The 13,384-nt window shown below is 62.0% G+C and overlaps 1 protein-coding gene across 5 annotated transcripts in view; it reads right to left on the bottom strand.

The window, feature by feature from the left end:
- Positions 1–13,171, bottom strand: part of RAP1GAP (RAP1 GTPase activating protein) — a 62,386-nt gene extending 49,215 nt beyond the window's left edge. For 4 of the 5 annotated variants that reach the window (XM_051856735.2, XM_051856737.2, XM_051856736.2 and 1 more), the window contains exon 1: positions 13,050–13,170. The gene's annotated coding sequence lies outside the window, so the exon portion shown is untranslated. Of the gene's footprint in view, positions 1–13,049 lie in introns of all 5 variants that reach the window. The other variant, XM_070077020.1, reaches the window with a different exon arrangement.
- Between the last annotated feature and the right edge of the window lie 213 nt (positions 13,172–13,384).

Below are 13,384 nucleotides of genomic sequence, written 5' to 3'. Positions count from 1 at the left end.
TGGCGGAACGGGGCCGGCTCAGTCTGCTCCATCTTCGGCTGGCCCAGGACTGGTCTGGCAGGGGGCTCCAGTCGGCCTTCCCCAGGCAGGTTTCCCCATTTCAGATAGGAGGAAACTGAGGCCCTGGTTTACAGAAATTTCTCTCTTGGGGAGCCGTCCCAGCTCCCTCTCTGCTCCCCACACACCCTCAGGAGCCCCCTGCAGAGCTCAGAGCCTGTGCAGAGCAAGGGGCATTTCCTCACCCCTGCAACCACCCGCCGCCTCGGTCTGCAGCCCTTGGAGGAGGGTCTGGCGGCCGCTGGCAGAGCGCTCCAGTGCCGGGCGCTGGGGCCTCTCTGCTCGGGGCAGGCTGAAGAGTCCGGGGTGCAGGCACCGCCCGAGGGCAGTGTGGGAAGCAGTGAGGTTCACTCGAGGAGAGAGGGCGTCCTCAGTCCATCCGTCCTTCCTTCCCTCCCTCCCTCATTTTGAGGTAACAGGTGCACGGGCCCCAGAGAGGTGGGGGCGGGTCTAAGGTTCTAAGGGACCCAAGGAGCAAGGCCGGGGCCGAGTGTGGGATGCCCAGTGCCAGCCCCACCAAGGCTGCTGCACACCCTTGGATCTGGACTCAGCCTCGCCAGTCTGGCCTTTCAGTGGGGAGCACTCCCGAGGGGGTTCTGCGTGCCCAGTTGGCACGGTGGCCAAGGGGCCTCCAGCATGCCAAGTCTCCCAGCTGGGGCCTCGCGATGCTGGGACAGTGGGCCCTTGAGAAGAGCCGTGGGGGCTGCAGGGTTCCCACCGAAGACAAAGAGCCCAGTGTGGGCTCGGCCTCTGGGCTCTGACCAGCTGCAGCTGCCTCGGTGGCAAGGATGGGGGTGGCGGGGGTGGGCAGTGGGGGCGCAGCAGGACACTTCCTAGCCAGCTCCTCGTCCCCTGGGCAACAGCAGAATTTACATGCACCTTGTGGACCTGCAAGGCCTCATCCGAGATTCTGCCCTCCCCATCACGGCAGGAGCTGCAGGTGATGGCCGAGCACAGGTGCAACGAGGTGTGCGCCCACCCACGTGGGCAGCCTCAGAATCCTCCTGGGTTGAAGTCCCAGGTCTCCCTCCTGTCAGCTGGGTGCCCTTGGACAAGACTTAAACTTTCTGTGCCTTTGCTTCTTCACCTGCAAAACGGGGTTGGTGAAAAGAACAGTGCCTCCTCGGAAGGGCTTGGCTAAGAATTAAACATAATTGCTGATGAGGAAGCAGTAGGAACAGGATTGACACCCAGCATGTGCTTGCTAAGTAAAACATTTGCTGCCGTGTCGTCTGTATTCGGCGGAACTATAGGCAATTGTCATTTTTATCAGGCTAGCAAAGACTTATTAGGGAGAAGCCCAAAACAAGCGAAATGGCCATCCAGAGATCAGATAATGGGCCATAAGTGATGGCTCATTTATGTCATGCAATGTGGGGCAGGTTTTTATGTGGGCAGGTGGAACAACCTCCACCACACAGGCACACGCACATGCACGCCCACACCCACACGTGTACAGATGCACACACGCACACCTGCACAAGCACACACACGCAGGCAGTGTCATGAGCAACCAGTGGCTGGAGCAGGCTCTGGCGACTCTGAGCCCCGTCCGTGCGGCTTCAAACGCATCATTCCGTTCCCCACCGGGATAGGGAGCCAGCTTCCTTCTCCCTTTGCCTCTGGTCTCTCACCTAGACAGGAGAGCCAGGCTGCCTTCCAGGGGCCGTGCCCTCTCTCTCTAGGAGAAAGCTGCGCCTCTGGGCTGCCCGGATTTGCACCCCAGTTGTTCAAACACGTGCCAGGCTGTGTGAGGGAGGAGAGGCTGCAGGGGTGGAGGGGCAGAGAGCTCTCTTCAAGTTCACCCTGCTTTGAACCCTGGGAGTTCCACCCACCTGCCTCCAGTTTTCCTTCCCACTGGCAGGGGAATTCAAGGGCAGACTCCTGGGAAGATCTCAGACCCGAGGTCCTGATGGGACTGCGAGCACCAACTCTTGCCAGGGTCCCCAGCACCCTGTCCCCGACCCTGCCCTCCTAGGGGCATCTGCCCGCGCCCCCTGGGCAGGACGCGGGGCTGTACTCGGCCTCCTGCCGCAGCCCGGCAGCCTCCTGTGTGCTTTGCTCTCATCACCTGTCCTCTGCGGGTCTCCATTTGCTCATCAGGTAAACACCCAGCCTCACTCTGCTGTGAAAGACATAACGATGGAAAAATGCATTTGCCAGGGAGAAGCCCACCAGCTCCCAAGCCACCAGGAGTCTTACTTTGCCTGTGGCCTTTCTGGCCTAGCCACACCCACCAACCCCAAGGAGCTCCAAGCCCTGATTTCCTGGAGGAGTTGAGGCAGGGGGCGGGGGGGGCGGGGAGTCCCAGGCCCTGGGGAGGGGGGGGAGGAGTGGATGTGATGTGGCTCACAGCCCCTCCCCCAGGCAGCAGCCCAGTGTGGTCCGTGAGCCAGCTGTCCCCTGCCCTGGCTCTGAGATCCCTACCCTACTCAAGGGTTCCTGAGGCCCCTGTCTACTCAATGTGCCCCCATCAGGGTCCAGGATAATCTGGCCTGGCCGGCAGGGGCGGGGTAAATGTCCCCGTGAACCTCCAGGGTCGCTAGGAGCAAGCCCTTCTGGAGTCAAGGACGCACGGGTGCTCTCTCACTCATTCCCCTGCTCCTGCCTCCTCCCCCCTTTCTACCATTCAACAAATGCATATTGAACACCAACTGTATACATGACCGGAGCATACTGTGCACCAAGTGTATGCCTGACTGGTGATTACCTCTGAACGGGACAAACAAGGTCTCGGGCAGACCTGCACGCTCTCTCTCCCACGCGCCCTGTGCTGTGCACATGTGCAGAGACAGCTACCTCACGCTGCAGATCAAATGCAAGATCAAGATCAAATGCATGCAAATGCGCTCACTCGAATGCCAACTCCTACGCGGCAAGCCCACCTCCCCTGCCACACACACGTGTGCAAGGGTCCACTCCAGCTCACACCACAGGCCCCATGTCCGTGCCTGCTCACCGGCTGCCGCTGGCTGGGTTTGCACGCACATCAAAGAACAGATCCCTGCACAGAAATCACGGGCCCACAGGCCCTACTCAGACCCCATTCTGCTCAGACGGTAGCCACATGGACACATCACACACACACGCTCGAGTGCTCGGCTCACTACAGAGAAGAAACAGGCAGCAGAGAGGATGGTTCGGCACGTGTTGAGCATCAGAGAAGACGGGTCAGTGCTGCATCTCCGAGGAGAGCAGGGGACAGGCCACGGCCACTGTCACACACGATGGCCTCCGATCTCCAGCCTCCCTCTCCTACCTGCCCTACTGAAGACATGGCTCTTCCAGCCCCATTTCAGGGGCAGCTGGACAGTCAGGCTTGATGCCCACAGCTCTGCCCAGGACAGTGAGGCTGACTGAGCCCTGAGGGGTCAAGGGACCTGGGTGTGGCCGCGGCTCGGCCAGTCTCCCGGCAAGTGTGTCCCAGCCGAAGCTCCCTCTCGCTTCTCACCTCTGCAGGTCCGGCAGTAAGATGACGGGGTGAGGGAGTCCCTGCAGCTCCCTAAGATGCCTTCCCCGCTTCCCAGCCAGCCACCCTGGGAGTCTGGAAGACCTCTTCACCCCCGCGAGGCCCCCACCTCGGCTGTGGTTCCCAGTGGTGGCTCTGCCCCCAAGAGGGCATCAGGGAATTAGCGTGGGTGGTTCTGGTGCCCAGGCCAAGCCTGCCTGATCCACTCTGCAGCCTAATTGTCTCTCCCTGTGGCTTCAACCCATAATGGGTTTTCCAGACGTGCAACTACTACAGCCGTTCTAGAGGTCAGGTACGGCAGTAGAATTTTCCTCTCTTAAAGCTAATGGTGTATTTTTTATAAAGAGGGGCACGCATTAACTCCCGAGGTGTGGTCATGCCACAGCACTCACAACAGGGACACAGAAGGTCCTTCACTGCTCTTGTGGAAGTATTATCATTGGCTATTGAAGTTTGGTGGGTAGGTGGGCTTATTATCCATGAATGTCATTAATGGAAAATAATGCATTTTAAAAAACGTGTTCCAAGACTGGCCTGGGAGTACGCCGCGGTCCCAGGCGCCCTCAACTGGCTGCTATGGGAACTGCAGGTGAGAGGACGGTCAAACTCCAGGACCAGGGACAGCGCCTCGGGACTGTGCCCTAGGTGTCCTTCCACGAAAGAGTGGGGGCCCCGAGTCGTCCGGAGAAGGCACCCGCTTCACCGCCGCGCCCTCCTCACCCCCACTCTCTCTCACTTCGGTGCGGAGGCGGCCCCAGAGCCTCTCCTTTTCCGGCGCACAATGGCACACCTGCTGCCACAATGGTGACACTGTGACATCACCAACCATGTTCTCGCCGCCTCTTCTCCCATGGGACCCATTCCCTCACAGCAGATCACGGAGCCGCACCTACGCACCCTAGAATCTCTGCGATCCCGACAGCCCCCAAGGCAGATCAGGCCTGGCTAACACACCTGCTGGGACTGCTGGGGGAACTGAGGCGTGAGCCAGGAGCCCATGTAGAGCCTCTGACCACCTCCAACCACAGCACACACACCTGCCATTCCCCCGGGCCCTGCCTGAGCCAAGTACTTTCACCCAGTTCTCACATCCACCCAACCATCTTCCCATTGTCCAGGCCAGAAAACTGAGGTTCCCAGGGGCTGAATGCTTTGCCCAAGGGTCAGTGGAGGTAGAAATGGCCGTAGATGGAGCCGGCACTGTGGCATAGTGAGTAAAGTCGCCACCTGCTGTGCCAGCATCCTATAGGTTTGAGTCCTTGCTGCACCACTTCCCATCCATCTCCCTGCTGATGGCCTGGGAAAGCAGTAGAAGTGGCCCAAGTGCTTGGGTCCCTGCACTCACATGGGAGACCTGGAAGAAGCTCCTGGCTCCTGGCTTTGGATCAGCCTAGCTCTGGCCTTTGCGGCCATTTGGAAGTGAACCAATGGATTGCAGGCACACAACCCCCATTCCTTCTGCCTTTGTAACTCAACCTTTCAAATAAATAAATAAATATTTTAAAAAGAAGAGAAACAGCCATAGAGACCCTCAGCAGCCTTCCCTGTGTCGGAGTCCCGCTCAGGGACACTCCTGCCAGAAAGGAGTCCTTAGACAGCTCACGCTTGACTGCCTCCTCCACTCAGGGCCTGGTGGGCTGAGGCGTGGGGGGCCAAGAGGAACCCCATCTCCCCTTCCTCCCAGCTTTTGTCTCAGAGCTTAATAGATACGTGCTGCTGGGTCGAAGCTCTGCCTTCCAGGGAGCTGGGTTCTAAACCTGCAACCACACAGCTGGGTGCCCTCTCAGTCTGTATCTGGAACATGGACACAACACTACCTCCTAGCTCATAGGCCGGTGGTGATGAACACAGACAACCGAGCACAGTCTTGTGCCTGCAAAAGGCTTATGTGGTTGTTAATGTGTGGCCAGGAGGGTCCTCTTTGGGGTGAACAAAGCCCAGGAGGCCCAACTGAGCCCTCCTCCTTTCCCCCAGGGCCAGATCAGGTGCACCACGGGCAAGCATGAGGGGAGAGACAGAGGTTGCAAACACAGTGTCAGGTCAGGACACAGTGGGAGGAGACTGGCCAGGTTCTGCCCCTCTGGGCCCCAGCTGCCTTCTACGTTTAAGGAGGGCTCTCCAAGGGCCCTTACTCCACCTGATTTTCTGGGGCAGCCCAGCCCCCGTGGGCACTGCAGGCAGGGAAGTCTCTTGGGACAGGGCAGTGTGGGGCTGTGTTGGACTGGGCTCACACCTGCAGCTCCCTGTGCCCTAACCCTGGGACCCCAGGCTGGGAGAAGAGGATGAGTGGGAGAGGTTGGGCCAAGGCCTCCACGGACAATCCCACAGCCCCTGGCTACTCGGGCCCCTACACCTGGGTGTCGGAGCTGGAGAGGGGCCCGCGGAGACCAGCCATTCCAACCCCCCATTCCACAGTGACTGAGCACGCCCAGCCACAGCAGTTCATGGGGCGTTCCCACCTGGGTGGGCGGTGTGTGCCAGGCCCTGGGTGCTGGCAGGTCTTTCGTGGCAGCCCCTGTTCCCTCCATATTTTGTGGCCAAGGAAACTAAAGTTCAAAGAGGTGAATCGATGGGCCTCGGGGCACACAGCTGACCTCGGTACCAGGCTCCAGACCCAGGCTCTTTCCCCAAGCCCACTGCCCTCTCGGGCCCCCAGGTGATGTGGTTTGGGGGCTGCATCCTGTATCAGGGTGGGCCGGTTCTGAGAGGTCGGTGTGGGACACGGCAGGTAGCAGGCAAGGTTCTGGGGTGCCCAGTGATGGCGGCTTGGGAACCTCGCCACACTGGCAGTGGCAGATGGATGGGCAGGGCAGGTGCAGTCAGACAGCCCAGAGTCCAAACCTCAGGCCCTCACCAGCTGAGGGTCCTGGGCAGCTGTTAGGCCTCTCTGAGCCTCCAATGCTTGCTGACAAGGGCTGTGCTGTGGACTAAGAGAGATCAATCCCCTCACACTATTAAGGGCTGCATAAATGCTCCCGCCTCCGTTTTATCACTCAGCCCCCTTCCCCTCTCCTCCCCTAGTTCTCCCCGAGTCCTTGAGCCAGCTCTATAGTTCCCACGCTGACGGCCACAGGGGGCAGGTTGGCCCATGGCCACCAATGCCTGTCCAGGACGGGAGGGGATGGGGACAGGTGAGGTCTCTGTCCCGGGGACTCTGCTCAGCCCTGATCTTGGGGGCGTGAAGCCCTGGGACCCTTCTGCACCTCGCTCTCATGGAAGGCAGGTGTGGAGGGGGCAGGCCTGCAGCCCCGGGACATCCTTAGCCTGCTGCCCAGGCTGGCACAAGGGCCAGCAGCTGTCTGCCAGGGGTTGGTGACTTTCTCTGCACCTCCATGGTTGGGGAAGAGGCGGCAGGCAGGGTGGGAGACTTGCCCACCAATCAGCCCTGGCCTCCTCCTGGCAGCCCCCGGCGGGTTCCTGACTCGGCCAACTTGTGAGAACAGAGAAACTGGGCTGGCACTGAACTCACACGCAGAGACATTTCCAAGGTGACTCTCCATCAGCCGCCTCCACCCCAGCCCCAGCGCTCGAACTCGGGGGCCGTGGGGAAGGTTGTCCTCCGAGATGGCATGAGGGTATCCTTCTCCACAAAGACTTGGGGGCCACAGCTCAGGAGCCGAACAGAGGGCCGGACTCACCTGTCTCACCTCCACCTGTCCCTGCTCCTCCTGCAGCCTGTGCAGTAGGTGCAAGGCCGCTCTGGCCCCGAGAAAGTCACGCAGTCTATTGGGTGCCTTGGGCCCACCTCACTGGGCCCCACCCACACAACTTCGCTATGGCATAGCTTCTCAGGGGAGCCCAGGGAACGCTGCAACAAATGCGATGACTCCTGGAGAAACACTGCCTGCCCGAGGCTCACGGAATGCGCTCAGCAGGCATTTGGCTTCGTGGTTAAGTCACTGCCTGGGACGCCCACAGCCCATATGCAGTCCCTGGGTTGGAGTCTTGGCTTCATTTCTGGCACTGGCTTCCTGGTAATGTGCACCCTGGGAGACTGCAGGTGGTGGCCCGTGTTCTTGGGTCTCCACAATCCACGTGGGAGACCCAGACTGAGCTCCAAGCTCGTGGCTCCAGCCTGGTCCAGCCCCAGAGGTTGTGGGCATTTGGGGGAATGAACCAGTGGATGGAAGACCTCTCCCTCTCTTTCAAATAAAATGGAAAAAAAAAAAAAAGTGAAGAAAAGAAATAAGTGCACGCACTCATTCTGTGGACACAAAGGAGGCCCAGGGAGGCTGCGAAGCCTTGGGGAGCTCACGCCCAGGGTGGGAAGGCCAGGCTCCCGACCTGCTACTCAGGGGCAGCCCCGGGGCCCTCTCTCAGCAACCCAGCTCCCTGGGGCCTTGCCGCCCCCGCTGGTTCTGCTGCGCACTCGGGGAAATGAGACCCAAGGGAACAGGCGAGGGGGCCAGACTCACAAGCAGACCAGGGAAAGAACCGCGCCAGGCTGGTGGGCGCGGCTGGGGACCCAAGGCTGGCCCGAAGAAGGTGCCCACCTGGCTTCTGGGGAACTGTCCTTGCTCAGCCTGGCATTCAAGGCCATTGAGAAACCGACTCAGCTTTCACGCGCCAGCCCTCACGGGGCAGGGTGGGGGGCGGGTCCAGCCTCGCCCTCACTGGACAGCTCCTGCCCCCACGGAAGACCACGCTACCCCTGCTGGACACCTGCTCTGTGCCAGGCGGGGACCCCTCCAGGGGCCAATCCCCCAGCTCAGGCGATGACAGCAATGCCAGCTGTCTGGGAAATGGGAACCCACCGGCAAACCCCTGCTAGCCCAGGACGTGAAAAGAAAAGCTCGTGTTTTTTTCTTTTTAAAGACATTTTTGAAGTTTTTGTTTGTTTGTTTGTTTGTTTGACAGTCAGAGTTAGACAGTGAGAGAGAGAGAGACAGAAAGAAAGGTCTTCCTTTTCCGTTGGTTCACCCCCCAAATGGCTGCCACGGCCGGCGCGCTGCACCGATCCAAAGCCAGGAGCCAGGTGCTTCTCCTGATCTCCCATGCAGGTGCAGGGCCCAAGGACCTGGGCCATCCTCCACTGCACTCCCGGGCCACAGCAGAGAGCTGGACTGGAAGAGGAGCAACCCCGGGGCAGAACCGGTGCCCCAGTCAGGACTAGAACCTGGGATGCCGGCGCCACAGGCAGAGGATTAGCCTAGTGAGCCGTAGCACCGCCCCATTTTTGAAGTTTTTAGAAAAGATTCTTTTCCAGATTTTTCTCTGTGTGTTTTCCCTCTGGGTTTCTGTCGGTTTTCCTCTGTGGGTGGCGCTAAGTGTTTTAAGGCAGCTCCCAGCCAGGATGGGAGACCCTCACGAACAACACCACCAGGCAGACAGGTGAATGAAACCCTGCCATCCCTTCTCCAGACGGCGAGGAGAAGGCAACAAGGCACAGAGACGGCAAGTGACTTCTCCACAGTCACACAGCAGGGATTCAACTTGGGTCCTGATGACTCCTAGCCCACATCCTCTGAGACCCAGAACGATGCCCACAGTGAGCTGGGCACTGATTGGGTGTTTGCCTACCTTACTCTTCTTAACCCATCAGGTCAGTCCCAGGAGCCTCTGCAGACAGGAAGCAACGGCTCAGACAGGTGGAGTTGCCTGTCCCTGGTCGTACAGCCAGTAAGTGGCAAAGTCAAAGTCAACGGAGGTCTGCTTCGTCCAAGAAGGGCCCATGGGCAGGCAGCCTTATGATGTCAGAGGCATTTTTTAAAAAAGAGCATTAATTTATGTATGTATGTATGTATTTAAAGGCAGAGTGACTGAGAGAGGGAAGGCCAGAGAGAGAGCTCTAGCGATACCTCCCATCTGCTGATTCACTCCCCAAATAGCCACAATGGCCAGGACGGGGCCAGGCCAAAGCCAGAAGCCAGGAGCTCCATCCTGCTCTCCCACATGGGCTGCAGGGCTCCAAGCACTGGGGCCATCATCCATTGCTGTCCCAGGTGCTCTAGCAGGGAGCTGGATGGCACACAGAGCAGCCAGGATACGGATGGCAGCGTTGCAGGTGGTAGCTTACCCCACTGCCCACCACACTGCTCCCTGGCAGAGGTATGGACAGCAAAGCGGGCAGGGCCCCTCCTCCTCCGAGCCTTAGCTCCTTGTCTGAGATGTGACCACAGTAAAATCCGCCCGGTGCTGTGGTAGGAGCTGCGGGTGCCGCACTCTGTCCTCTCTGTGCCCCCAGGTCTGTCATAGTCCCTGCGATACACTACGTGCTCATTAAATGCCTGGTGAGTGTACGAACGCGGGCTCTGCACTGAGCCAGCCCACGGTGGGAAGGGCGGGTTTTGTTTCCTTTCTTCCAGAAGGGAAGACGGGCCCCCGGGGGGACCCTCTGCTTGGGGGTGTCTCAGCACCCCTCCGCTTCTTCTTTCTCTGCCTCCCTGAGTCACTGCCTACAAAGCGCCAGTTTTTAGTGCTAACAATAGAGTGCATTTTGAGGGGTGAGCATATCCACAGCTGTAAACCATTACTGCAGCCGCTCGGCCTCGGGGCTCCCCCTTCGTGGGGCTGACCCCAGCGCGGCTGCCCCAGGAAGTCCCAGGCCCGGCACCCCCTAACTGATCTTGTGTGGTCTCCAAGCTGCACGAAGTCCTTAGCCACGGGCCCTACCGAGCCCCACTTCCCACCCTAAATATTACGGGGCTGCCACCTCTCGCCTCTCGCCCTCCTCACTCTTCAGCGGGGCTCAGCAGCTTCCCAGAGCTGGAGCTTGGCCCAGAGAGAGATGACCCGCCTGGGCCGCACAGCCAGCAAGAGGCAGGGCCCAGTGTTTGGGCCGGGAGTCAGCACGCTGGCCAGCCTGGCATGGAGTGCTCGAGGGAGCACAGCGGGGCCCAGAGCCCTGCGCCGCCCTCGCTGGCATCAGCCTGCCCCGGAGGTCTCACCTCATCTCAGCAGGGACTCCCCAGTGGTGCCAGCCAGGACGCCAGGGCCCAGCCTGGCAGAGGCTCTGCAGGTAAGGAGGTGAGTGCTGGGGACTCCTCTGTGCACACCAGCTGGCCCCAGCCTTGCGGGGGGAGAGGGGGTGGAGAGCAGAAGCCAGGACTTGGCAAGGTCTCCGGCAATAGTGGCAAAGGGAGGGAAGCCCCACGGCTCCCGGGAGCCTCGGCCAGGCCCGTCCTCAGAGGGAAGCCCGGGGACAGCTGGGGGAGGTGCCTCTGAGGACCTGGCAGGTGCATGTGTTTGCAGAGTGGGGAGGGTGGCAGGTGAGGAAGGTCCACTGAGGCCGAAACACCAGGAAGTTTTCCAGTGTCCTCGGGGCCAGCCGAGCGGAAAAACGGGAAGTAGGCATGGGTTTGCTGGGGCTGGTCCAAAGGGCTCTGGCCAGCCCTAGAGTGACGGCGTGTTTGCATCCCGAACACAGGAAGCTGCTGGTAGGCACGAGCGCAGGCCCGGGGTGGCCTGGGCGTGGTGGGGGCACAGGCACAGCTCCCAGCTTCCTGATGCCCCTTCCTGCATGTGTGTGTCATGCGTGCGCCCCAGAGGAGACACTGGAAGGCGGCGCCTCCCCTGCCTGCACCCCCATTTGTGTGCGCGCACACGTGCCAGGCGGGGGTGTTTCTCTGGGTGTGCCTGCACAGTCCCGTGGCGGGGGGGGGGGGGGGCTGGCGTCCTCGTGAGTCAGGACCGTGTCTGCACCTGGCTGGGCGCGGGTCTGACAGCAGCAGCCTCTGACAGCCAGGACAAAGCTCAGGCAGACAGGTGGTGTGGAAGGCAGACCTGACCGGGAGGCCTCCAGGGCCTCTTGCCTGCAGAACTGACAGCCGAGTGGGGGGGGGGGGGTGGAGAGCAGGGGCTGTGCAGACCCTGCTGGGGGGGCCTGGGCCTGAGCAGCAGAGCCCCCCAAGCCAAAGAAGGAGACCCTGCATACTCCAAGGAGCCAAAGGAAGAGTCCTGCTTATGTGTCCTCAGAGGGGGAGGGGGAGGGTGGTCAGAGCAAGGAGCGGGGTCTCCTGAGACCCCTGCCAAGCAGGCACCTTGCAGGGAAAAGGGGAAGGGCTTAGTCCAAGAGAAGCGTGAGCTGCGAAGATCCCGCTGTGGCCGCGGGAAGGCCAGCAAAGCAAGCCCGGCTCCGGACCCTGCCCTCAACCTGAGCCTCCTCCTGCCTCCAGCCGGGGACCGCTGGCCTGCAGGTAGCACGGGGGCGCAGGTCAAGGTGGACCCTGGCCCCCTCTGACCCTACCACCGGGGTGACTCGCCCTGGAGCAGGAGCGGCCCCTCGGTGACCTTGGCAGTTTATTTAGCTTCTCTGAGCCTCAGTTTCCGCGTCTGTCAGTGCAAGGAAGAACTCAGGCCCTGCCTGGAAACAGGCTGGGGACGGTGCTCTGCACCTGAGGACTCCTCGTGAGCCTGCAGCCCTGCCCAAGGCCGCCGAGGCACGGCCAACTGCAGGCGGCTGTGCAGAACGCAAGACTGAAGTCCCCGCGCGCGCGCGGGGTGGGGTGCTCAGGCCACCCCCACCCCCACTTAGCTGCTGCCTAGATGCCCATTCGGCCACACCTCTGGCTGAAGTTCTCGCTGTTAGCCAGGAAACTTCTGTCCCTCACGTTCCTCCCAGAACCGGCCTCAAGGAGGGGCCACGGGCCGGCTGGGGGCCAGGAGCCTGGGACTCCGCCCCCTTGGGAGGTAAGGGTCCGTCTGCCACCTTTCTGCTCGGTTCCCCACCCGACCCAGCTCCCATGCACTCCCTTGCCGCAGGCCACCAGGGGTCTGGCCCCAGACTGGCAGGCTGGGAGTGCGGAAGTGGGGGCGACGCCACTGTGACCCCACCCTAGGCCTGGGCTGTGACCCCAACAAGGACTCGGGGGTCAGGCACAGGTTGGGGTCGCTCACCTGTGTATACTTTCTTCCCCAAGCGCGGGGGCAGCCCAGCTCCCGGAGACCACCGTGGGAATTCCCACCCTGCTCACATCCTGCGAGCCAAGGTCTGGCAGAGGGGCGCCCGACTGCGTGATGCGTGCGCCCTGCTCCAGGGCGGGCAGGGACGGGGGCGGAGGACTGCGCTCTGCCCCTTGGGACGCAAGGACATCACCGCCTTGCGCTTGGGGTCGTCGGATCTGAGGACCCCCACTTCCCCTCTCCAAGGACAGAGCGCCTCTCCCTGGGGGTGGGGGTGTCAGGGCCGAGCCCCCTCCCCAGGTGAGGAGGAATCGTTCTCACATCTCCGCGGGACCCCTCTAAGCCGCAGGCACCCCTCCTCCCGGACAGCGGAAAACGGGACTCCCCATCCACCCAGGGGGTGGGACCCGCGCCCCCGGTCTGCGGCCTGGACCAACCTCCACAGGCGGGGCCCCCAGCCAGCTCGGCCCAGGCCTCCCCGACGCCTGCGGCCGTGGTCAAGCGCCGGCTGTGCGAGCCAGGCCGCGCCGCCCCCTGCGCCCCCGGGGCCCGGGTGCCCGCCCGCGCGTCCCCAGCCTCCCGCCCGGCCCGCCCCGGCGGGGTCCGGGCGCCGGCTGCGGAGCACCCCGGACGTCCGCGACCTCCCCTCCGCAGGGCCGCAGCCCGGGCGGGGCGCACTCACCCGCGGGCCCGGGCCGGGGGCGTCCTGGGCTTCGGCACTCCGGTGCCCGCGGCGGCCGCTGCAGCTCTGCTCGGACGCGCTCGGCGCTCGCCGCCGCCGCCGCCGCCGCAGTTCGGGGTGGGGGCGTCACGTGACCGCCGAGCGCTCCTTCCCGGCGCCGCTCCCCCCTCACTGCGGAGCCCGAGCCGCCGGCGCGGGCGCGGCGGCGTTCCGTGTCCCCATCCTACAGGTGGGGACATTAAGGACCAGAGAGGCTCAGGGGCGGGCCCGGGGCACACGCCTGGACGGTGGCAGGGCCCGGGTGAGACCCCGGGTCCCAGGTGGGACGGAAACAA

The sequence above is a fragment of the Oryctolagus cuniculus genome, chromosome 7 (assembly GCF_964237555.1).
Source record: "Oryctolagus cuniculus chromosome 7, mOryCun1.1, whole genome shotgun sequence".
Classification (NCBI taxonomy): Eukaryota; Metazoa; Chordata; class Mammalia; order Lagomorpha; family Leporidae; genus Oryctolagus; species Oryctolagus cuniculus.
Note: the sequence above shows the minus strand (reverse complement) of the source record. Positions and strands in the feature narration are given on the sequence as shown.